The sequence below is a fragment of the Nerophis ophidion genome, linkage group LG14, assembly GCF_033978795.1.
Source record: "Nerophis ophidion isolate RoL-2023_Sa linkage group LG14, RoL_Noph_v1.0, whole genome shotgun sequence".
Taxonomy (NCBI): domain Eukaryota; kingdom Metazoa; phylum Chordata; class Actinopteri; order Syngnathiformes; family Syngnathidae; genus Nerophis; species Nerophis ophidion.
The window spans coordinates 35,845,899-35,873,093 of NC_084624.1; the positions used below are offsets into that span (position 1 = coordinate 35,845,899).

Consider the following 27,195-nt stretch of genomic DNA (forward strand, 5'->3'; position numbering starts at 1 on the left):
CCTTGTTATCTAAAAATAATCCTGCTTGATTGTTGCACATGTAGTCAGTCACCATTGATTGAAGTACTTTTCTGCACCAAAATTATTAATGGTTAGGCCAAAAGGCGAAAATTTGATAGGCATGATTATTACCGTATTTTTTCGGACCATAATTCGCAGTTTTTTTCATAGTTTGGCCGAAGGTACGACTTATACTCAGGAGCGACTTATGTGTGAAATTATTAACACATTACTGTAATATATCAAATAATATTATTTAGCTCATTCACGTAAGAGTCTAGACGTATAAGTTTTCATCGGATTTATCGATTAGGAGTGACAGATTGTTTGGTAAACATATAGCATGTTCTATATCTGTGGTTCTCAAATGGGGGTACGCGTACTCCTGGGGGTATTTGAAGGTATGCCAAGGGGTACGTGAGATTTTTTTTTGAAATATTTAAAAAAAAGCAAAGATTCAAAATTCATTTATAAATATATTTATTGAATAATACTTCAACAAAATATGAATGTAAGTTCATAAACTCTGAAAAAACAATGCAATATTCAGTGTTGACAGCTAGATTTTCTGTGAACATGTTCCATAAATATTGATGTTAAAGATTTTTTTATTTGGTGAAGACATTTTTAGAATTAAGTTCACGAATCCAGATGGATCTCTATTACAATCCCCAGAGAGGGCACTTGAAGTTGATGATTACTTCTATGTGTAGAAATCTTTATTTATAATTGAATCACTTTTCACCTTTTCAACAGGTTTTTAGTTATTTTTATTTTTTTCCAAATAGTTCAAGAAAGACCACTACAAATGAGCAATATTTTGCACTGTTATACAATTTAATAAATCAGAAACTGATGACATGGTGCTGTATTTTAGTTCTTTATCTAATTTTTTCAACCAAAAATGCTTTGCTCTGATTAGCGGGTACTTGAATGAAAAAAATGTTCACAGGGGGTACATCACTGAAAAAAGGTTGAGAACCACTGTTCTATATGTTATAGTTATTTGATTGAATTTTACCATAATATGTAACGTTAACACAGCAGGCACCTTCTCAGTTGGTTATTGATGCGTCATATAACGTACACTTATTCAGCCTGTTGTTCACTATTCTTTATTTATTTTAAATTGTCTTTCAAATGTCTATTCTTGGTGTTGGGTTTTATCAAATACATTTCCCAAAAAATGCGACTTGTACTCCAGTTGTCATGTCTGATCATGAGTTGGTATGGCCATGCTACCCTAAGCATCCTCGATCTCGTTAGTTCTCGAAGCTAAGCAGTGTCTGGCCTGGTTAGTACTTGGTTGGGAGACTGCCTAGGAATACCAGGTGCTGTTTGACCTTTGGATTCTTTAAAGGGGAACATTATCACCAAACCTATGCAAGCGTCAATATATACCTTGATGTTGCAGAAAAAAGACCATGTATTTTTTTAACCGATTTCCGAACTCTAAATGGGTGATTTTTGGCTAATTAAACGCCTTTCTGTTTATCGGTCTTGTAGCGATGACGTCAGAACGTGACGTCACCGTGGTAACACACCCGCCATTTTCATTTTCACATTACAAACTCCAGGTCTCAGCTCTGTTGTTTTCCGTTTTTTCGACTATTTTTTGGAACCTTGGAGACATCATGCCTCGTCGGTGTGTTGTCGGAGGGTGTAACAACACTGACAGGGAGGGATTCAAGTTGCACCACTGGCAAGAAATCTTCCGCCAGACCCCCATTGAATGTGCCAGAGTGTCAGCACATTTTACCGGCGATGCTAAGACAGACATGGCACAGAGATGTATGGATAACCTGCAGATGCATTTGCAACGATTAAGTTAACGAAATCACAAAGGTGAGTTTTGTTGATGTTGTTGACTTATGTGCTAATCAGACATATTTGGTCGCAGCATGACTGCCAGCTAATCGATGCTAACATGCTACGCTAATCGATGCTAACATGCTATTTACGCTAGCTGTATGTACATTTGAAACTAGATACCCACATTTAATGCGAAATAAACACTTACCAATCGACGGATTTAAGTTGCTCCAGTGTCACAAGATGCGAAAGTCCTGATCATTTGGTCCGCACATTTTACCGGCAATGCTAATAAGGCAGCCATGCTATGGGCCATTTCATTAGGTACACCCATACTATGGCCGAATAGCGTCAATAGCTATTCGCTCAATAGCTTCAGTTTCTTCTTCAATTTCGTTTTCGCTATCTGCCTCCATACTCCGACCATCTGTTTCAATACATGCGTAATCTGTTGAATCGCTTAAGCCGCTGAAATCAGAGTCTGAATCCGAGCTAATGTCGCTATATCTTGCTGTGGTAACCGCCATGTTGTTTGTATTGGCAGCACTGTATGACGTCGTCACAGGGAAATGGACAGTTGCATCGCAAACAGTGAAAATCAAGCACTTTAAAGCTTTTTTTAGGGATATTCCGGGAGGTGTAAAATTTTGAAAAAAAACTTCGAAAAATAAAACAAGGCTCTGGGAACTGATTTTTATTGTTTTTAACCCTTTTGAAATTGTGATAATGTTCCCCTTTAAGTTCCTGTTTTTTTTCACTCCCTTGTTTTGTTTCAATGGTTACCCATTGGCAGGGGTGGGTAGTAACGCGCTACATTTACTCCGTTACATTTACTTGAGTAACTTTTGGGATACATTTTACTTCTACGAGTAGTTTTTATGCAACACACTTTTACTTTTACTTGAGTATATTTATAGAGAAGAAACGCTACTTTTACTCCGTTCCATTTATCTACATTCAGCTAGCTCCTCACTACGTTTTTTTATCGATCTATTAATGTTTGTTTTGGTTAATGACAGAGCTTCAAAGTAGAATCCACGCATGCCTGCGTTTCACCAATCACATGCAGTCACTGGTGACGTTGGACCAATCAAACAGAGCCAGGCGGTCACATGACCCGACTTAAACAAGTTGAAAAACTTATTGGGGTGTTACCATTGAGTGGTCAATTTTACGGATTATGTACTGTACTGTGCAATCTACTAATAAAAGTTTCAATCAATCAATCAAAAGTGTAAAGTAAAAAAGACACTTTTTATTTCAACCGTACTTCCCGTCAAAAGCCTAAAGACTGATCGCAACGTTCCTGTCTTCACAATAAAAGTGCCGCTCCATCGCGCCTGCGCTAACAAAATAAGAGTCTCCGAAAGCCAGCGCAAACAAGCTAGCAAGCCACGAAATTTGCCGCCAAAGTATTTCTTGTAAAGTGTATAAAAACGAATCTGGAAGCTGGACAAATAAGATGCCAAAAACCAACGACTTTCATGTGGTATTAGACAGAAAAGAGGAACTTTTTTTCTCCTCTATTTGAAAACGTGAACATCTGATTCCAATCAATGCAAGTCATCAGAATCAGGTAATACACCAACTTATATTCTTGTCTTCATGAAAGATAGGAATCTATATGTTAAACATGCATGTATATTCATTAAAACACCTTCAACATGTGAACAAAAATGGCAAAATAAAAATTATATAAATTATATATATATATATATATATATATATATATATATATATATATATATATATATAAATGTATGTGTGTATAGTATATATATATATATATATATATATATATATATATATATATATATATATATATATATATATATATATATGTATATGTATATATATATATATATATATATATGTCTTGATTGGATTATCCAGAGAATAGTGCTCGATACCGTGGTAGAGCGCATATATATATATCAGGAGATGATTGAGGGAACCCCTCATGAAACAGTTCTGTAGAGACGAAGTAGTCTTGTAATTTTTCCCACACCTACATATTGCGCTCTACCACGGTATCGAGCACTATTCTCTGGATAATCCAATCAAGACATATATATATATATATATATATGTGTGTGTATAAATTATATGTGTGTGTATGTATATGTATATATGAGGTAGATCACCTCGACTTGGTCATTTACTAACTAATTGATAAACGTTGAAAAACTTATTGGGGTGTTACCATTTAGTGGTCAATTGTACGGAATATGTACTGTACTGTACAATCTACTAATACAAGTTTTAATCAATCAATCAATCAATCAATCAAATCAATGAATGCCTACTGAGGCTATGGTGCTGTTAAGTTATTGTGGCTTAATGTGCAATTTTTTTTATTTTATTTTAATGTACTATTATTATTATTTATATATATTATATTGTTTTAGTTGCTTAAGAGATATTCCTGGCTCTGAATTTGCTCATTCCTATTTTTATGTTTTTGTGCATTATTTGTTGCCGTAATCAGGTTACTCATCAGTTACTCTGTACTTGAGTATTTTTTTCACAACATATGTTTTACTTTACTCAAGTAAATATTTGGGTGACTACTCCTTACTTTTACTTGAGTAATAAATCTCTAAAGTAACTGTACGGCGTGGCGCAGTGGGAGAGTGGCCGTGCGCAACCCGAGGGTCACTGGTTCAAATCCCACCTAGAACCAACCTCGTCCCGTCCGTTGTGTCCTGAGCAAGACACTTCACCCTTGCTCCTGATGGTTGCTGGTTGGCGCCTTGCATGGCAGCTCCCTCCATCAGTGTGTGAATGTGTGTGTGAATGGGTAAATGTGGAAGTAGTGTCAAAGCGCTTTGAGTACCTTGAAGGTAGAAAAGCGCTATACAAGTACAACCCATTTATCATTTATTTACTCTTACTTGAGTACAATTTCTGGCTACTCTACCCACCTCTGCCCATTGGTTTCACCTGTTGCTCATTTGGACGCACGCACCTGTGTAATCATGTCACTGTTACTTAAGCGGGTCTTTGTCTGTCGGTCGGCCTGGGCGTCATTGTGACCTTTTCTTGCTCTGTGCTGACTTTATTCCTGCCTTGCCGTAGTTTCCTGCTTCATCCCATGCCAAGTAAGTTTTGTTTTATTTATGTTCATAGTCTGTTTATGCATTAGTTTTGTTCCTTAGCCCAAGTTGTGCCTCTGCCGTGAGCGCTTTTTGTTTGTAACTTTTTGTAGTTAAAATTAAATCATGTTTAAATCAACGACCCCGCAGTAAGCTGCGACCCCCCTCTCCGTGACACCAGTGCGACTTATATGTTCATTTTCTTCTTAATTATGCATTTTCGGCAGGTGCGACTTATACTCCGAAAAAATACAGTAATCAGTGAATTATGCAATTGTCAAATTCTCACAATTTAGTAAGACACGTGCTTAGATTTAACTTTTGACAGCCCTTTTATTAAACATGGATTGTGCAAAAACTGGTGTGACTCTTTGCATAACAAAAAAAAACAAACGTTCTCTTTGTTCAATATGCCCTTCAAATTGGTCATGCGCTATGTCAATTGCAGTGTTTTTCAACCTTCTTTGAGCCAAGGCACATTTTTTCATTGAAAACACCAGGGGGACACTATCCCATCCTTGGGTGGACCGCTTATTAGCATCCATCCATCCATTTTCTATCGCTTGTCTCTTTTTGGGATGCGGGGGGTGCTGGAGCCTATTTAAACTGCATTCTGGCGGAAGGAGGGGTACACCCTGGACAAGTCGCCACCTCATCAAAGGGCCAACACAGATAGACAGACAACATTCACACTCACATTCACACACTACGGCCAATTTAGTGTTGCCAATCAACCTATCCCCAGGTGCATGTCTTTGGAGGTGGGAGGAAGCCGGAGTACCCGGAGGGAACCCACACAGTCACGGGGAGAACATGCAAACTCCACACAGAAAGATCCCGAGGCCAGGATTGAACTCAGGACTACTCAGGACCTTCGTATTGTGAGGCAAATGCACTAACCCCTGTTCAACCGTGCTGCCCTCACTTATCAGCAATCTAAGCTTAACAACACACCAAAAGAAAGCTTATTGTCTTGTTCTGCCATTCATTCCCACTCTTACTTTTTCTACTTCCAAGTGTCCAACACACAACACATGTCATCATATCCTGTGTACCCCGTCCTTAAGTTCCCCTTGCAATGGTTCCGGTATTGTCCTGTGACCCGAGCAACCGATACATGACAGACACCACCAGCAAAAAATTATAAAAACGAAACTCAATAGCCTATATTGACAATGTAAAGTCATTCTCATCAAATACCAGACTTAATTGATGGATATGACTTCAAACCATAACCATCATCAATTCGCTTGTCTCAAAGTAGGCTTACAAAGCAATGAGCTACCTGCTGCCACCTACTGGTACGGAAGAGTATTACTTGGTTACTCTGCTGATCTCCAGAGAGGCACGTTGTTTGCGGATTATAATTATCCAGGGTGTACCCTGCCTTCCGCCTGATTGTAGCTGAGATAGGCGCCAGCGCCCCACGCTACCCCAAAAGGGAATAAGCGGCAGAAAATGGATGGATGGATGGGTTTGCAAAAAAATATTTTTCTGGCCAATTAAGTGAAATTGCATCATTTCCCACGGCACACCAAACAATATCTCACGGTACACTAGTGTGCCGCGGCACAGTGGTTGAAAAACACTGGCCTAATGTACGTATGTACAGCAGGGGTCACCAACGCGGTGCCCGCGGGCACCAGGTACCCCGTAAGGACCAGATGAGTAGCCCGCTGGCCTGTTCTAAAAATAGCTCAAATAGCAGCACTTATCAGTGAGCTGCCTCTATTTTTTAAATTGTATTTATTTTCTTGCAAGCTGGTCTTGCTTTGCTCAACATTTTTAATTCTAAGAGAGACAAAACTCAAATAGAATTTGAAAATCCAAGAAAATGTTTCAGACTTGGTCTTCACTTGTTTGAATAAATGCATTTATCTTTTTACTTTGCTTCTTATAACTTTCAGAAAGACAATTTTAGAGAAAAAAATACAAGCTTAAAAATGATTTTAGGATTTTCAAACACATATACCTTTTTACCCTTTAAATTCCTTCCTCTTCTTTCCTGACAATTTAAATCAATGTTCAAGTAATTATTTTTTCTATTGTAAAGAATAATAAATACATTTTAATTTAATTCTTCATTTTACATTCTGTTTTTTCGACGAAGAAAATTTGTGAAATATTTCTTCAAACGTATTATTAAAATTCAAAAAAACATTCTGGCAAATCTAGAAAATCTGTAGAATCAAATGTAAATCTTATTTCAAAGTCTTTTGAATGTTTTTTTAATTTTTGTTCTGGAAAATCTAGAAGAAATAATGATTTGCCTTTGTTAGAAATATAGCTTGGTCCAATTTGTTATATATTCTAACAAAGTGCAGATTGTATTATAACCTATTTAAAACATGTCATCAAAATTCTAAAATTAATCTTAATCAGGAAAAATTACTAATGATGTTCAATAAATTCTTTTTAAAAAATTTTTCAAAAAGATTCGAATTAGCTAGTTTTTCTCTTCATATTTTTTGATTGAATTTTGAATTTAAGGAGTCGAAATTGAAGATAAACTATGCTTCAAAATTTTTTATTTTTTTTTCATGGTTTCTCTTTTAAACCGTTCAATTAAGTGTTTTTTCATCAATTATTCCCCACAAAAAACCTTCCGTAAAAGGAAAAAAAAAGTATGACGGAATGACAGACAGAAATACCCTTTATATATACATATATATATATATATGTATATATATATGTATATATATATATATATATATATATATATATGTATATATATGTATATGTATATATATATGTATATGTATATATATGTACGTGTATATATATATATATATGTATATATATGTACATGTGTGTGTGTGTATATATATGTGTATATGTATATGTGTATATATATGTGTGTGTGTATATATATATGTATGTATGTATGTATGTATGTATGTATGTATGTATGTATGTATTAAAGGTAAATTGGCAATTTATTTGTGTATCAAACTGGTAGCCCTTCGCATTAATCATTACCCAAGAAGTAGCTCTTGGTTTCAAAAAGGTTGGTGACCCTTGATGTACAGTATGTATGTACGTTCTTTCTTAACCCAGGCTGTGTTGCAGGGGGTTACATATATAATGTGTACAGTAGTTCCCACGAAGCTGCTAAGGAAATAGAGCAAATCACAAGGAAAAGGTCCTAATTAAAACAAACCACAGTGGAAAAAAAAAAAAAAAGGTAGAATCATCTAAAGGCTTGCCTGGCCTTGTCTTCTTAATAATGTATTGAGACAAGAAGCTGGGGGCAAGAAATCCTCTTTCCACACATCAATTGGAGGATTAGCCCAGATACATTCATTCATCCATCCATTTTCTTGTCCCTTTCGATATCTCACAAAAATGAATACACTTGCCACAATTTAGCAACCATTTTTATTTTGCGGGATATATTTCCACACCTGACTTAAAGTAGTCAATGCACAGAATGCATTCACAACATATGATCAATGTGTGCATCATTTGTTCATTCAAATGATACAAGCATTCATAAAAAACAGAAGTAATTTTTTCAATATTTAAATACAAAAAAAAAAGTTGATGTAATGGGATGTCTTTGTTTTAACAAACATTTTTTTAGTACGAATACAAAACTGGATAATAACTAACACAATAGCATATAATATAATTAGTACATTTAGAATTAAGGCTATGGCAAATAAAATTATATACAGTGGAGTCTCGATTTACGAACGCCTCCATTTGCGTCCTCTTCCATTTACGAACGTTTACATTGCAACTAAAGAGCCTCTGTGTGAACCATTTCTCGTCGTACCAAGGCTTCATTTATTTTTGTTCTGTCATTCATTTTGCAAGCTGCTTAAAGCCACCAGAGACTGCCATTTTGATGACATCACTTCCTGTACACAAGGGCACAGCCATTTTAAAGAGGCACTGAACATGAAGCCGCAGCTCGTTTGTCACTCCGAGTATTCAACAATGCTACAAATGTTCCTACACAAAAGGTAAAATGAATTTCCTTTTTTGTTTTTGTAGCGCACCAACAAGAAATGCGTGTGTGTATAAGCTTATTGTTGGGCCATTACCATCTCGCTATGTTTGTTTGAGATATGTATGTATGTATGTATGTATGTGTGTATATATATATATGTGTATATATGTATGTATGTATGTATGTATATGTATGTATGTGTGTATGTGTGTATGTGTATGTGTATCAAACGAACATAGTGAGATGGTAATGGCTCAACAATAAGCTTATTGTGTGTGTGTGTGTGTATATATATATATATATATATATATATATATATATATATATATATATATATATATATATATATATATATATATATATATAACCCCATAACTACTTGGTATCGGATTAATACCCAAATTTGTGGTATATATAGATATATATCTATATATATTCATCCATCCATTTTCTACCGCTTATTCCATATACACGTTTTAACAGAAGTGTAGATAGATCATGTTAAAACAGAAATCGGGCAGAGATTCTAATAATTATAATTATAATAAAAGATTTGATTTATATATCCATCCATTTCCTACCGCTTATTCCCTTTGGGGTTGCGGGGGGCGCTGGTGCCTATCTCAGCTACAATCGGGCGGAAGGCAGGGTACACCCTGGAAAAGTTTCCACCTTATCGCAGACAGAGAAGCCCATTGACAGTAAATAAGCAAATATTTAATAATCCATCCATTTCCTACCGCTTGTCCCTCATAGTTTTTGACAATGCGAAATGACAAACTGTTACTGCTTACGTCCGCAGCCAAATTAATTTGCTTACTTACTACTGAATGAGTGGTTGTCTGGTCTGCTCACTATTTTATTTATTGCCAACATTGTTCTTTGATTGCAATAGGAAATGTATGTTTAATTATCATAAGATATTATCAATCAATCAATGTTTATTTGTATAGCCCTAAATCACAAGTGTCTCAAAGGGCTGCACAAGCCACAATGACATCCTCGGTTCATATTCCACATCAGAGCAAGAAAAAACTCAACCCAGTGGGATGACAATGAGAAACCTTGGAGAGGACCGCAGATGTCTCTGTCGTATTACCACCCGCCCCTCACCGTTAGCATCACAGCTAACTTTACCATGTCGCTACCTCTCTGCTCGGCGGGAGCGTGTGACGTCGCACACATGACATGTGTAAGAATTTGCATCTCGGTTTACGTCTCTGTGAGAAGAAGAGACGAGAGTGTGAAACGCATGCAGTGTAATGCCCGCAGCTAAAAGCAACTCCGTGAGAATGTCGTGATATAGTCATTTTCTATATCGCACAGAGACAAACCCGAGATATATTGAGTATATCGCCCAGCCTTAGCGACAGGTGAGGACGCCAGCACAACAGGCTGCCCTGCTTGTCTAGCTGGAGTGGCACTGGCAAGACTAACAAGTAAATCATCATCATGCTAATTAGAGTCTAGAGACACTTTTCCGTCAAGTGCCAACATTTTGGCGAGACTTGCTTCTCATTGGAATTCATGCACTCCCTACAGCTTTGTGTATGAATCCAGGTAATTGCACCATGAATGACTCTTCCATGTGAGTATGTGCAATCAGTATGGTAAATAATCATTTAATATACATGTTTCACACTTCAAACAATCAAAACTATGACCATGTCAAGCGGGGATGTTCATTTGATGACACCTGATCCACCCACGGAACGTGGCTTTCTTTAATGACCCTGAAAAAAACATTAGAAATGAATAAAACGAGCTAACCCAGCAAGGAAAAAGACATTGATACTAAGTTGATTATACATACATGTCTTTTAAAACTGATTTCAAAACAAAGTTGCAAAATAGTTGCGTCTGTAATTTGAAACAAAGTTGATTGGGAAATGACCAAATTTCAATAGTCAAATCAACATCACAACCTGACATTGAATAAACGTCATCAAAAAGTCTGTTGTTTCAACATATTTGTGTAGAAAAATATTGGTTAATTAAAGTGTCAAGTCAACATCAAAGCACAACATTGGTTATACGTCATCAAACGTCAAACCATCAAAAAGTGAGTTGCTCAATGTCATGACTTATTTCGGAGCTAGGCAAATATTTTGACTCGGGGGGGCACATTGAGAGAAAAAATGGGTTTGGGGGGCTAATGTGCATGTGTGTATATTAAGGGTGTAACGGTACACACATTTCGGTTCGGTACGTACCTCGGTTTAGAGGTCACGGTTCCGTTCATTTTCGGTACAGTAAGATAACAACAAAATACAAATTTTTTGGTTATTTATGTACCAGATTTGTAAACAATGGCTTTATCCTCTTAACATTGGGAACACTATAATAATTCTGCCCACATTAATCAACATTATACTGCCTCAAATTGTTGCTCAGATTAAATAAAAAGACAACTCATCATGCTTAATTCATCCCAGCATTTGGGAAGCCTTTAGTTGATTTGATGTGATAGCAGGGACCCTGCCATGCAAAGCTTTTCTATCTGTAAAACACACACACCGCAAAATGAGCTAACGTTACGCTAAAAGCGAATTAGCCTTCACCTCAAGCCAGAACTGTGAGCAAGCTGAGCTGCAGTTTAAGTTTCTAGAAGGTCAACGGGCTCATCGTGATGTTACTAGTAGTGGACAGGGAGGTGTTTATTATCATTTGGGGAGAGTACGCTGCCTTTTGCTCACCTGCTAAACACCTATCTGCTCGACGCTGAAGCATTTACTACATGCGCTCTGAATACCCACTGCTGAGTGGCTGTTACCGTTATATATGTAACCAATCAGATGGATGTGTGGGTGGGACAATGCTGGGTGCTGAGACAGAGGCAGAAGAAGCAAAGCAGCTTGTTAAGACTTTAGATTAGAAACTAGTTCGGTACACCCCCGTACCGAAACGGTTCAATACAAATACACGTATCGTTACACCGCTAGTGTATAAATTATATGTACACATTTATGTCTAAAAATCTGCTGTACACTATATGTGTGGGTCCCTTTTTTCCAGGAACACTAATACCAAAAGTCTCAATGTCCGATAGAATTCTAAAAACAGACCACCTCAAAAAACGGAATGGAATTTTACTGTTTTTTACTGAATGAGACATCTAAAATGTACATGAAAATATAAAAAAGTGGGATTTACAATATTAACTAATGAAGGATAAAACACTGAATATTGACAACAAATGAACGTCGCTCCTCTTTTACTTCAGAACAGCTTCTCGATAGACATCGTTTACAATCAAGCAAAACACAACAAAAATGCAACAAACAGCAAAACATGAATGCAAAGCTTAATAAACACTTACAATATTATATATTGTCACTTTTATGCAGACATTTGTTGTACTAATTCGCTTCCGCATCTGTTTCTGACATGCGTTTCAGGCTGGCTGCGCTGAAAACAAACCCCGCCCACTCTGCTTTGTTCCTCGTCTGAGCTGCTGTGACGTAGATTACCGTAATAACTGGTAAAACACTCAAACACGCAGATTCCAACCGTTGAAATACTTTCTATAGTTCAAGACTTACGGTCATTTAAAAACACCACTGCACATCATTATGGCGGCGATGTTTAAGGTCTAAAAAAAAATGATGTAGAACAGGGGTGCACACACTTTTTCACCATGCAAGCTACTTATAAAATGACCAATACGAAATGATCTACCCACTAAAAAATGCAAAACATATATTTATTAATGTATTGAGAATTCTTTATATGTACAATGTACCTTGCAAAACTGAATGAGTCCATATTCCATAATACAATTAACTATGTCCCTTCTTTGTCATGACCCTACTCTGATGACATGCACTGGATGGAATGAAATGACTCATGCGGAATGATGCTTCGGTGACGGCTTTCGCTTTCTAAGTTAGCTGTGAGAAAAATGACTGCTGCCCGGACAACTGGCATTTTAGTTCCTTCACCTTGGTGGGGAGTGGGTGTCGTAGTTTTTATGAACAGTCTGAAAATGCCGCTCCATATTCCCCTTCTTTGGTAATGCAACGATAGTCTGACAGATGAGGCATATGCACTTCGAAAAGGATATTGTGAAACAAATAAACTCCTCCCATTCTGTAAGAAAGTGATACGTTTTGGGCTTTTTGCTTGGTCCAGCTCCTCCACTCATTTTTATACCCTTTCTTAAGTTTAGAGAACAAAACAAAGGCTATAAAATGGAGGCTAACTTGGTAACTGGCTAGCTGGCTTGATAGTTTTGGCACATTTGGCATACCGTATTTCCTTGAAATGCCGCAGGGCATATAGTATGCGCCTGCCTTGAATTACTGCCGGGTCAAACTCTCTTCCCAAAATAATTAGCGCATGCTTAGTATTACCGCCTGGTCAAACTCGTGACACTTCCCCTGTCATTATTTTCAAAATGGAGGAGGTTGATTTCAATACCGGTAATTTGAAATCGCATAAAGGGAAGAAAATTAAGAGCTATTCAGTAGGATTTAAGATCCAAGTTTACATCACACTCAAATTGTTACTGCATACCTTTGGTAAGTCCCGGAATGAGAAGAGGTTTTAAAATAATTAGCGCATGCTTACTTTTACCGCATGCCTAGGTAAGCGCAGGAGTGAGAAGAGGATTTAAAAATAATTAGTGCCCCAGCGGCAACTCAAGGAAATACGGTAGTTGTTTGTGCATGTGCAGTCAGGGCTGATTCTTAAGACGATTTTTTTTTTTTTTTTTTGTGCCATGTGATCTACCTCGCTGTCGACGTATCTTGCACCCCTGAAGTACAATGTCCGGCGGGCCGGATTGAAATTCCTGATGGGCCGCATGTGTCCCGTGGGCCGTATTTTGCTCAGGTCTAACTAGGGCTGGGCGATCGATATATCACAATATAGAAAATGACTATCGTGATATTCAAGTATATGTTTTCACACAGTTGCTTTTAGCTGAGGGCATTACACTACAGGCGTTTCCCACTCTTTCTTGTCTCTCCTCACAGACATAAACCAAGCGCACCTTCTTACATACGTCATGCGTGCAACGTCACACGCTCCCACGGACCAGACAGGTTGCGTTAGCTGTGATGCTAACGGTGAGGTGCGGGTGGTAATACGAGAGAGCGAAGGTGAGAATCTGGTAACAAATGGAGGAAGAATTAATTACCAAGAAAAACATCACGGGATCCATCGTCTGGCGGCAAAAGCGTTGCTACAAAAAGTAGCAGAACTGCTAATGTAGAATGAAGAGTGCTTGAAACTCTGCATGTCAACATCTCCGTTCGGTGCCACACCAACAAAATGCTGAAGCAACTATTTCCAGATCAACACCGTATGAAAAAAAAAAAAAAGTCAACAGAAGGAGATAACGTCCGCTGGAACCTATTATGCAGCTCATTTTTATTTGACAGTTATTGAAATATCTTGTGTGACATCATGCACAAAAGTGCACTTTATTTGTTTTTAACTATTATAGTGCCGTTCTGTACAAAAAGTACACTTTAATTTAATGTTTTGATATGTCATCTTGGTGACATCATGCTCAAAAGTGCACTAATAGCTGGTTTTAAAATGACAATCTTCCACTTTCTGTTTTGGAAATGACATGAATGTTTATGCCACTGCTTAATAACTGTTTAATAAATACAGTTTTTGTAAATTGACTTAGTTGTGATTTCCCTCTCTGCATGAAAGTTTAAAATGAGCATATATTAATGCAGTATGAAGAAGAATGTTTTAATGTAGACACATAGAATCATCATACTGGTGTGATTATATGCATCAAGTGTTCATTCAAGGCTAAGGCAAAATATCGAGATATATATTGTGTATCGTGACATGGCCTAAAAAAATCGAGGTATTAATAAAAGGCCATATCGCCAAGCCCTGGGTCTGACTTAATTTGACACGTTCTCAAAGTTGTTTCAATGGTGCATGCTGGGGACGGCATTATGTAATAATAAAAAGATAAAATGTTAATACTAATTATGAACAAAAACACAACGAATTGTCTTTAAATTTATGAATAACATTTTTAGACTATTTCATGTTATATGAGCCAGTAAAATGCCGGCCTGCGGGAAACACTACCTAACATCCATCCATCCATTTTCTACCGCTTATTCCCTTTGAGGTCGCGGGGAGCGCTGGTGACCTAACATAGTGAATAATTGTGATTTCAATATTGATAATCCTTAAAGGCCTACTGAAACCCACTACTACCGACCACGCAGTCTGATAGTTTATATATCCATCCATCCATCCATCTTCTTCCGCTTATCCGAGGTCGGATCGTGGGGGCAGCAGCCTAAGCGGGGAAGTCCAGACTTCCCTCTCCCCAGCCACATCGTCTAGCTCCTCCCGGGGGATCCCGAGGTGTTCCCAGGCCAGTCGGGAGAAGACATAGTCTTCCCAACGTGTCCTGGGTCTTCCCCAAGGCCTCCTACCGGTTGGACGTGCCCTAAACACCTCCCTAGGGAGGCGTTCGGGTGGCATCCTGACCAGATGCCCTAACCACCTCATCTGGCTCCTCTCGATGTGAAGGAGCAGCGGCTTTACTTTGAGTTCCTCCCGGATGACAGAGCCAGTTTAGTTTACTAAATTACAATTTTAAATTTCCCGCAACGTTTCTTGTTGAAAACTTTGCGGAATGATGACGCGTGCTCGTGACGTTACGGACTGTAATGAAATATTGGCGCAGCACTATTTGCGGCTAAAAGTCGTCTCTTTTCATCACGCAATTAAACAGTATTCTAGACATCTGTGTTGCTGAATCTGTTGCAATTTTTTCAATCAATCAATGGAGAGGTCAAAGTAGAAAGATGGAGTTGGGAAGCTTTAGCCTTTAGCCACACAAACACACGGTGATTCCTTGTTTAAAATTCCCGGAGGTGAAGCTTTACTATGGATCAGAGCGGTCAAGCGAACATGGTTCCCGACCACTTGTCAACCAGCAGGTTTGGTTGAGAAAATTGTGTTAAAAAGTCGCCTCTTACCGGAGATCTGTAGAGTTTGCGCCTTTGTATCGGCCGTGACTTCCCTCAGGCACTGGCCTCAAGACACCCGTGGACACACTCCTCCGACTATCAGGTACTATTTAATCTCACTAAAACACTAGCAACACAATAGAAAGAAGGGATTTCCCAGAATTATCCTAGTAAATGTGTCTAAAAACATCTGAATCCGTCCCAATGCAATCGCCTTTTTTTTTTTACTTTATTTTTATCTTTTCTAGTCCTTTGCTCTCAGTATCAGCATCCACGATTCTTTCATCCTCGCTCAATTTAATAGGGAAATTGTCGTTTTCTCGGTCCAAATAGCTCTTGCTGCTGGAGGCTCCCATTATAAACAATGTGAGGACGTGAGGAGCCCTCACCCTTACACGGGTGACGTCATCGTCTGCGACTTCCGGTAAAGGCAAGGCTTTTTTATCAGCACCAAAAGTTGCGAACTTTATTGTGGATGTTCTCTACTAAATCCTTTCAGCGAAAATATGGCAATATGGCGAAATGATCAAGTATGACACATAGAATGGACCTGCTATCCCCGTTTGAATAAAATCTCATTTCAGCAGGCCTTTAACAGAGGGTAATTTGGTGTCAAGGGTGAGATTTTCAATCAATCAATCAACGTTTACTTATATAGCCCTAAATCACGAGTGTCTCAAGGGGCTGCACAAGCCACAACGATATCCTCTGCTCAGATCCCACATCAGGGCAAGGAAAAACTCACCCCAGTGGGATGACAATGAGAAACCTTGGTGGGGACCGCAAATGGGCAACCAGTACAATGGACATCGAGTGGATCTAGCATAATATTGTGAGAGTCCAGTCCATTGTGGATCTAACATAATATTGTGAAAGTCCAGTCCGTAGTGGATCTTACATAATATTGTGAGAGTCCAGTCCATAGTGGATCTAGCATAATATTGTGAGATTCCAGTCGATATTGGATTTAACATAATATTGTGAGAGTCCAGTCCAAAGTGGGTTTAACATAATATTGTGAGAGTCCAGTCCATAGTGGATCTAGCATAAAATTATGATAGTCCATTCCATAGTGGATTTAACATAATATTGTGAGAATCCAGTCCATAGTGGATTTAACATAGTAGTGTGAGAATCCAGTCCATAGTGGATTTAACATAGTACTGTGAGAATCCAGTCCATAGTGGATTTAACATAGTAGTGTGAGAGTCCAGTCCATAGTGGATTTAACATAGTAGTGTGAGAGTCCAGTCCATACTGGATTTAACATAGTAGTGTGAGAGTCCAGTCCATTCTGGATTTAACATAGTAGTGTGAGAGTCCAGTCCATACTGGATTTAACATAATATTGTGAGAGTCCAGTCCATAGTGGATTTAACATAGTAGTGTGAGAGTCCAGTCCATACTGGATTTAACATAATATTGTGAGAGTCCAGTCCATAGTGGATTTAACATAGTAGTGTGAGAGTCCAGTCCATAGTGGATTTAACATAGTAGTGTGAGAATCCAGTCCGTAGTGGATTTAACATAATAGTGTTAAAGTCCAGTCCATAGTGGATTTAACATAGTGTGAGAGTCCAGTCCATAGTGGATTTAACATAGTAGTGTGAGAATCCAGTCCATAGTGGGGCCAGCAGGAGACGTTGACCCCCAAAGTGTGTATTGCATGCATGTTGGGTCACTTCATTGTTTCTTGGCAAGCAAGGGACAGAACTAACAGATTCCATCATCAGTTTAAGGATCAGTTCCCAGTTTTGATTAAAAAAAAAAAAAAAAAAAAAAATGTTTGATGTTCTTTTTGTTTGTACATTGTTGCGCATTAAAACTGTGACTTCCTCCTGATATTGTCTGGTGGCTAGACAGCAATAACACGCGTTTTATGCTTTAATGCAGAACGTCTGTGCTCTTAAAGGAACGCTCAACACTTTGTCATCTGAATATTAAGTGGGTGAAAATGCTGGTGAAAGGATGCGAAAGGCGTTCACACTGAGCTGCATGCCTACTGAGCAATAATCAGCTGCAGTGTTTTGCAACAAATCCAATTGTAAAAACTCTCTGGAATCCCTCTTAACTTTAACCCAGAGGTGTCAAAGTCCTTTTAGGTCGGGGGCCACATGGAGAAAAATCTACTCCCAAGTGGGTCGAACTGGTAAAATTACAGCAAGATAACTTAAAAATAAATACTACTTTAGATTTTTTAAAATTTGTTTAAAAATAGAACGAGCACATATTGAAATTGCACAAATCCTAATGTTATTGAGGTTGTTTTTTTTTTTTTTTTGCACTTACCTGTTGCGGTTAATGGTATATATGTATATATACTTATCGTTATTTATATTTTTTTAATTAATTATGTGAAAATGTTCATCAGTCAATTCAATAGTGTTATTTTTCAATCTTTCTTTTTTTCTTAGTTTATTTCAAACTGGAGCACATTCACAACACAATACATCAGACAATTCATATCACATCACATCATGTCCGAAAAGGAGTAGGAAGAAAAAAAACGTATTTAATCCTACACCTTTCCCGCGTCAGAGCGCCCACAAATATATACATTCATTTACTGACTCTTTTTACAGCAAAATAGTAAAATGACATCTGTAAATGAGTAATGCAACAGTTCTGTAACATGTAATTAATTAATTCAGTCATTACCAACATACTGAGATGAAGAATATCTTATTTTCAATAAGGTTGAAAGTGTTTCTCATAATTCTTCTTTGTACTTTCTAGGCACTATTAATTTGAACAGCCTCTTAAAGGACTACAGAAACCCACTACTACCCACCACACAGTCTGATAGTTTATGTATCAATTATGAAATATTAACATTGCAACACATGCCAATACGGCCTTTTTAGTTTACTAAATTACAAATTTTAATTTCCCGGGAGTTTCGTCTTGAAAACGTTGCGTAATGATGACGTATACGCAAAACGTCACAGGTTTTAAGGAAATAGGAGCGCTGCACACACACAACTAAAAGTCGTCTGCTGGTAATTTCCTCTGTTATTTTAATTAATGCTATTGATGTTGAGATATTTGCTCTAAATCTAAATTGGTTCTCCACAAGTCTCCCACTTTTGTTGATGAATTTATGTAAACTGCTATTGAATAGTTTTTCCATGATTTTGGAGAATTGTGCAAGTAATGAAACTGGTCTGTGGTTATTGAACTGACGTGTGTCTCCATTGTTATGAATTGGTACAACTTTTGCAATGTTCATTTTGTCAGGGATCTTGCCGGTTAGAAATGATACGTTACCGATGTATGTAAGAGGTTCTGAAATGTCTTCTGTAACTTTTTTTATCGTTACCATATCTATTCCATGACGGTCGGTTGAGGTCTTAGATTTACAATTTTTTTCAATATTGATTACTTCTTTTTTTCTCACCTTCTTAAAGGCCTACTGAAATGAGATTTTCTTATTTAAACGGGGATAGCAGGTCTATTTTATGTGTCATACTTGATCATTTTGCGATATTGCCATATTTTTGCTGAAAGGATTTATTAGAGAACATCCACAATAAAGTTTGCAACTTTCGGTGCTAAGACAAAAGCCCTGACTCTACCGGAAGTCGCAGACGATGACGTCACAAGTGTGAGTGCTCTTCACATATTCACATTGATTTTAATGGGAGCCTCCAACAAAAAGTGCTATTCGGACCGAGAAAACGACAATTTCCCCATTAATTTGAGGGAGGATGAACAATTCGTGTTTGAGGATATTGATAGCGACTGACTAGAAAAAAAAACGCGATTGCATTAAGACTGATTCCGATGTTTTTAGACACCTTTACTAGGATATTTCTGGGAAATCCCTTATCTTTCTATTGTGTTGCTAGTGTTTTAGTGAGGGTAACAGTACCTGATAGTCGGAGGGGTGTCTCCACGTGAGTCGACGGCAGCTATGGACAGCTCAAGCTTAGCTTTTCTCCGGTAAGAAGCGACTTTTTAAACACAATTTTCTCACCAAAACCTGCTGGTTGACATTCCGTCCTGATTCATGTGTGCTTCACCGCGCTCTGATCCATAGTAAAGTTTCCCCTCTGTGAATTTTAAACAAGGAATCACCATGTGTTTGTGTGGCTAAAGGCTAAAGCTTCCCAACTCCATCTTTCTACTGTGACTTCTCCAATATTAATTGAGCACATTGCAAAAGATTCAGCAACACAGATCTCCAAAATACTGTGCAATTATGCGGTTAAAGCAGACGACATTTAGCTGTGTGTGTGTGCAGCGCTCATACTTCCTAAAAACCCGTGACGTCTTGCGTACACGTCATCATTACACGGCGTTTTCAAGACGAAACTTTCAGGAAATTTAAAATTGCAATTTAGTAAACTAAAAATGCCGTATTGGCATGTGTTGCAATGTTAATATTTCATCATTGATATATAAACTATCAGACTGCGTGGTGGGTAGTAGTGGGTTTCAGTAGGCCAGGGGCGCTCACACTTTTTCTGCAGGCGAGCTACTTTTTAATTGACCAAGTCGAGGAGATCTACCTCATTCCTATTTATAATTTATATTTATTTATTTATGAAAGAGACATTTTTGTTAACAAGTTAATGGTGTTTAATGATAATACAAGCATGTTTAACACACATAGATTCCTTTCTTTCATGAAGAAAGGAATATAAGTTGGTGTATTTGATTCTGATGACTTGCATTGATTGGAATTAGACAGTGGTGCTGATAACCTCCGCATTTTCAAATGGAGGAAAAAAAAAGTCCTCCTTTCTGTCCAATACCACATGAAAGTGGTTGGATTTGGCATCTCATTTGTCCAACTTGCATACTCCTTTTTAAACACTTTGTTATGAGAGTAGCATATGTGTGTGGCCTTTTAATGTCTGGCAGCAGGTGAGTGACGTCAGTGAGTGTGCGGGTGGGCAAGCAAGTGAGAAAGCGGTCGCTGAGGGAGGGGGAGAAATACATTGGCATCAAACTCCGTAGCTTGCTAGCTTGTGCACCCTAGCTTTCTGAGACTTATTTTGTTAGCACAGGCAGGATGAAACAGGTCTTTTATGGTGAAGACAGGAACTGTGCTGTCGGTCTTTAGAGTTTTGACAGTAGGTACGGAGTCTCTAGAAATAAAATGTGTTTCTCTGCGTCCGCCCTGTTAGTGATTTTTTTCTTAATTATGAGCTTGCAGCAGCCAGCGTCATCTCACAAGATCCTCGGGTGCCGAGAATGTCAAACAACTGACGAAAGTGAAGTCTTGGTATGATTGATGATTGCTCATTTTTATGTATATTTTTTAATGCCTGGCTTGAGATCGACTGACACACCCTCCGAGATCGACCAGTCGATCGCGATCGACGTAATGGGCACCCCTGCAGTAGGCCTTTAAGAAACATGGAATTGGGATTTCTGTCTATGAGCTCATTCAAGTTCTCAACTGACCCATCATCTGCATTTGGAATTCTTTGTTCCAGATTTTTTCCGATATTAACAAAGTAATCATTAAAACGTTCAACTATTTCGTTCATATTGTCATTTTTTGTATTTCCATCTAGAAAGTACTGGGGGTAATCTTTCTTAGCACCATTTTTGATGATGCTATTTAGGATGCCCCATGTTGCTTTCATGTTGTTTGTTCTTGTTTAATAATTGACTGTAGTATTCCCTCTTAGATGTTCGTAGTATACCAATTAGCTTGTTTTTATATTTCTTGTACTTATTTTCTGCGTCTATCTAATCTATAAAGATACAAAAAATATTATCAAGATCACATTACTGTATGTTATTTTTGTAATTTGATCATTTTCCTCGACTGATGTACAAACTTCATGTGGTTTATTTTGTACATATGCGGCATCATCTACAAAGATACAAATAATTGTTATTGCGACATCCAGTGGACACATTTAGAACAGTCATTTCTTTCATTAAAAAAATTCAGGTTCATTTTCATACTTCGCAAACTCATCCCGCGGGCCGGATGAATCCTGTTTGCGGGCCATATGTTTGCCACCCCTGCTTTAATCCATTCGACACTTAAACATTTTTCTGATAAACAACTGCTCCAACTCCCAGCTCGTGTTCATTCTAGGGACCTAACATCTATCTAAAATTGTTGAGCAAAAGCTCGGTGGTGCAAGCGGGGTTGAAGAATTCTGTTTATTTGAAACTCGATCTCTAGAGAAACAGTGGGAGGAGGATCGGTCAATAGAAAAAGGCATAGCTGAGAATTTTCACATGTCAACTCCACAAAGGATTCCCAGCATATTGCCACCCAGGAGGAGATCTGCAGCCCATTATTGATGCACTGCATCCTCCTGTATAAATAAAATGCAAATCCCTGCAGATGCAATCGACCAATTGCGCCCATGATTGTTCCACATAGAAAATAAAACGTTAATATTTGAAACTAGCAATAGGAAGCGTAGGTCAAAGGGTCGACACATGCCAGCGGCTTTGACACCACCGTGATAACACCGCGAGCGTGCTGCAGGTGTTTGGTTGTCAAGACGAGAACTCAATATCATTAAAAACGCACAAGCAAAAAAAATTAAAAGGGAAAGGAGAGGTTCACCCCTGCAGCTTATGTTGCAATTTTAGCTGAGCACAAATATGTGATAATCCACAGGGCAGAATATAAAGTTTATTTTCTTTCCCTGGTCACATGGTCAAGAGTCGCCTGTAGTATTCAAAGACTCGCCTTGACTCCATCAATCTCAGCTGTTACGTTCGCGATGTAACGATATGAACATTTCCAATCACGTTCACGGTGACCACAAATGTCACGGTTATCATCGCAATATTGTTGAATGTGCTCACAAAGTACACAGAAATATTAGGACCAAGTTAGTGTTTTATAAAAAAAAATAACAAAAATAAATAGGCACACTGTTAGAAAAAAACACTATTTTGCATGTTCTGTGTTTCTCATGCGTCACTGTTAGTGTTTTAGTCTTAGCTTTTAATGTTTTAATGACTAAGCTCGTATTGTCTAACACAGGAGTCGGCAACCTTTTTGACTGAAAGAGCCAAGAAGCCAAATATTTTAAAATGTGTTTACTTAAGAGCCATATAATATTTTTTTAACACTGAACACAACTAAACACGTGCATTTTTAAGTAAGACCAACATTTCTAGAGTATAATAGGAATCTTTTTCTTTGTAATAACATTGTTATTCTGAAGCTAAATGTGGAGGGGTCATGGCCTGCAGGCCTGCAGCGAAGCGGGGGGTTGCCAGGATCGGCCTTGAAATCAGCGACAGGTGTGTAGACGGCCCACCAGGGCCTTGTTATCTAATCACCTGTCGCTCTGTTATAAGCAGCAGCCAGGAGGAGAGACGGGACTGGGGCTGGAGCCAGAGCGCGAGCGAGAACGAAAGAGAAAAAGACAATTGCTGGAAAGCAACTGAGAGACTAATTGAAAAATAAAACCATATTGTAACCCTGAAACAGGCTCGCATGTCGGTGCTTGGTGGTCTGAAGAACCCCCAGGAGGGCAAGCCCCACACAAACCAATAATAAATCACTTCTTACCTTTTGACGCAACTTCATGAACAGGTGCGGTACAAAACGGATGGATGGATTAAAAATGCATGAGAATGTTTTATATTTTGAACGTTATTTTTGACAGTGTGATTACAAGTGGAATTATTCATTACTTATCCTGTTAAGCAATGTCAGCTCAGATTTATCCGAGAGCCAGATGCAGTCATCAAAAGAGCCACATCTGGCTCGCGAGCCATAGGTTCCCTACCCCTGGTCTAACATATCGGTTTGTACTGTAGCACTTCAAAATGTATTTAAATTAAAAGTGCATGGCAAATAATATATGATTTATAATTTCTGGTGGGTTTTGTGTCTTACTCTGTTCAGCAGTCCTTGAAGGCACCTTAAAAACACCTTATATTATATTATAGGACGATCACGCTGTTCTAAGAGAGCACAGTTTGTAGGTTCAACGTGCACAATTGAGTATCTTAGTTGCTCGGACAGCAGTGTGTTGATACATATCTAGAATATGTTTTTTAATGGGGAAAGACGTTAATGTGTTTTGTTTTCATGTTAGAATTTAAGCTCGCGATCTGGCCTCACTCTATGAATTTATTGAAGTGCAGTTATCAATCTCATTTTTTTGACAATTTTATTTTAAAATACTAATCGTCGGGAGTTTAACAGCAGTTATTAATACCGTTTATCGGTACATCCACAAATAGCTTTACCATCGACACTAACGACATATTTTTTAACACACTTTTTTTTAACACACTTTTTTTTTTAAAACACACAGTTGTGTGTTAAAAAAAATAATGAAAGTTTATTCAAGGCAAGGGACGTTTTGATCTGGGTTTTATGCTTTCGATCATCCAAGAGATACCGATATCGATCACAATATTTCATTATTCTCTTGAGTATATTTTACACTCGTTATAAATTTTCAACTTGTTCCTTATTCTCTTTTATACAATTGTCAATAGAACACAATAACAAGGCAAAATCAAAAACGACGAAATCATTTGGTTTTTGCCCTCAAAGTTTTTCCTGTGTGCAGAGAATGATTCCACGCGTTTGTGAACGTGAATAAAAACAACAAAGAAAAGATTTTGAGAAAATAAAAATATCAACCTAATCACTCTAGTATCAATCATTCACTGATACTACCCTCGATACTACATACTACCACCAGTTCATGGATGTATCCGCCCTCCTCTTACATGTCGTGCACTGGCTGCAACACTGATGACACACCAAAAATTGTTATATTATCCGCTCTCGAGACTATTATAAATCTACTTGTTAATATAAGGTTAATCGCTGCTCGAACACACTTATATTTACATTCCTTAAACTTCACTTTGCACTTATGTATTGGTCTTGTTTTAGGCTATGTTAGCTTAGCTATTAGCATGCTTACTCCTGTGTGTGTAACATGATTAGCCTCGTCTTCCAGTGATAATAGTACTTGATATTTATAAGGGATACTTAATAAGTTAAAGTACCCATGGTTGTCACACACACACTAGGTTTGGCCAAATTATTCTCTGCATTTGACCTTGATTACCCTCCTTTAGGTAAGGGGAGAGCAGTGAGCAGCAGCAGTGGCCGCACCCGGGAATCATTTTTGGTGATTTAACCCCCAATTCCAACCGTTGATGCTGAGTGTACAAGCAGGGAGGTAACGCGTCCCATTTTTATAGTATTTGGTATGACTCGGCCAGGGTTTGAACTCACGACCTACCAATCTCAGGGCGGAGACTCTAACCACAAGGATACTTAAGATAGAGATTCAGGTCATTTCCGTAATGGAGGTGATTATTATTGGCTTAGGTGAGCGGCTCCACATTGTGTATTAATAGTATGAAACATAATTAGTTCCTAGTTGCTTGTTGGGGAAATAGAAATAAATACAGTGTCAGCTAGAGCGGATAGACGTTTGTGATCGGCATTAAAAGGCAATAATTGCAACAGCGATCTTATACTTTTTCATTAAAATAGTCTAATACTTATCGGTGGCCAATTTTTCGCACATTGCTATTCAATTAAATGTTTTTTTATTTAACCAGGTATCGACTCATTGAAATTTAAAACATCTCTTTTTCAAGAGCGACCTGACAAAGAGGGCGGAACAAACCAAATTACAATAATAATTACAACAAGACACTACAACAGAACAACAGCACTCATACCACAACAAATCAAAAACAATTGAAAACGATTTAGTAAAACTGATGAAATATTAACGTTGCAACACATGCCAATACGGCCTTTTTAGTTTACTAAATTGCAATTTTAAATTTCCCGCGAGTTTCATGTTGAAAACGTCGTGGAATGATGACGCGTACGCGTGACGTCACGGACTGTAAGGAAATATTAGCGCTGCACCCAACACGGCTAAAAGTAGTCTCTGTTCATGGCGTAATTACACAGTATTTTGGACTTCTGTGTTGCTGAATCTTTTGCAATTTGTTCATTTATTAATGGAGACTATAAAGAAGAATGCTGTTGGTGGAAAGCGGTGGATTGCAGCTGTCTTTAGCACCGAGACACAGCCGGTGTTTTTTTGTTTGTTGTGAAGCGGAGCAGTCAAGCGAACATGTTTTCTCTATGTCAACCAGCATGTTTTTGGATGGGGAAATTGTGATATATATCAGCTGTTTAAAAGGCAGCTGTGAGCTTGGCTCCTCGGCTTCTCTCTGAGACACTGCGTGTTCACCGCAGCCATCCGACCTCGACGTATGTCTTTACAATCTTTAAATTCTCACTAAAACACTATTAAAACAATAAGCAGATAAGGGATCTTCCAGAATTATCCTAGCAAATGTGTTTTGTTTTTGGTTTTTTTACTTTTAGTTTTTTTGTTTTTCTAGTCCTTCGCTATTAATATCCTCAGCCACAAATCTTTCATCCTCGCTCAAATTAATTGGGGAAAATTGTCATTTTCTCGGTTCGAATAGCACTTTTTGTTGGAGGCTCCCATTATAAATAATGTGAGGATGTGAGGAGCCCTTACACGGGTGATGTCATCGTCTGCTACTTCCGGTACAGGCAAGGCTTTTTTATTAGCGACCAAAAGTTGCGGACTTTATCGTTGATGTTCTCTACTAAATCCTTTCAGCAAAAATATGGCAATATTTCGAAATGATCAAGTATGGACCTGCTATCCCCGTTTAAATAAGAAAATCTCATTTCAGTAGGCCTTTAAACCCCAAAGTGATCAATTCTGGCAACCTCAGATCTTTCTGGATGTCATTCCATGACCAGGGAGCAACATAACTGAGTGCTTTTTTGCTATAAAAACTTGCTGATATGTTTTATATTACACAACAAAATAGGATTACTGTTTTTTAGCATGTATATTGTTAGCATTTAGCACATTCTGTATGTTATGTTATGCTCGAGAGGAGCCAGATGAGGTGGTTCGGGCATCTGGTCAGGATGCCACCCGAACTCCTCCCTAGGGAGGTGTTTCGAGCCATGTCCAACCGGTAGTAGGCCACAGGGAAGACTATCTCTCCCGGCTGGCCTAAAAATGCCTCGGGATCCCCGGGAGGAGCTGGACCAAGTGGCTGGGAAGAGGGATGTCGGGGCTTACCTATTTAGGCTGCTGCCCCAGCGACCCAATCTCTGATAAGCGGAAGAAGATGGATGGATGTTATGTTTTATGCACTACTGTACTTTATGACTTTAAAGGCCTACAGAAACCCACTACTACCCACCACACAGTCTGATAGTTTATACATCAATGATGAAATATTAACATTGCAACACATACCAATACGGCCTTTTTAGTTTACTAAATTGCAATTCTAATTTTCCCGGGAGTTTCGTCTTGAAAAAGTCGCGTAAAGATGACGTGTACGCAAGACGTCACGGGCTGTTAGGAAATATGAGCGCTGCGCACACACA

At 38.2% G+C, this 27,195-nt stretch overlaps 1 protein-coding gene and 1 long non-coding RNA gene across 3 annotated transcripts in view; one reads left to right on the forward strand and one right to left on the reverse strand.

Annotated features, from left to right (window-relative positions):
* pth1r (parathyroid hormone 1 receptor) overlaps positions 1 to 27,195 on the reverse strand; it is a 213,176-nt gene that overhangs the window by 144,069 nt on the left and 41,912 nt on the right. The gene's annotated exons all lie outside the window — the stretch shown is intronic.
* LOC133568956 (uncharacterized) overlaps positions 4,835 to 27,195 on the forward strand; it is a 32,785-nt gene continuing 10,424 nt past the window's right edge. The window contains exons 1-2 of the long non-coding RNA XR_009809712.1: positions 4,835 to 4,913; positions 8,727 to 8,875. This is a non-coding gene — a long non-coding RNA (uncharacterized LOC133568956). The remainder of the gene's footprint in view (positions 4,914 to 8,726; positions 8,876 to 27,195) is intronic.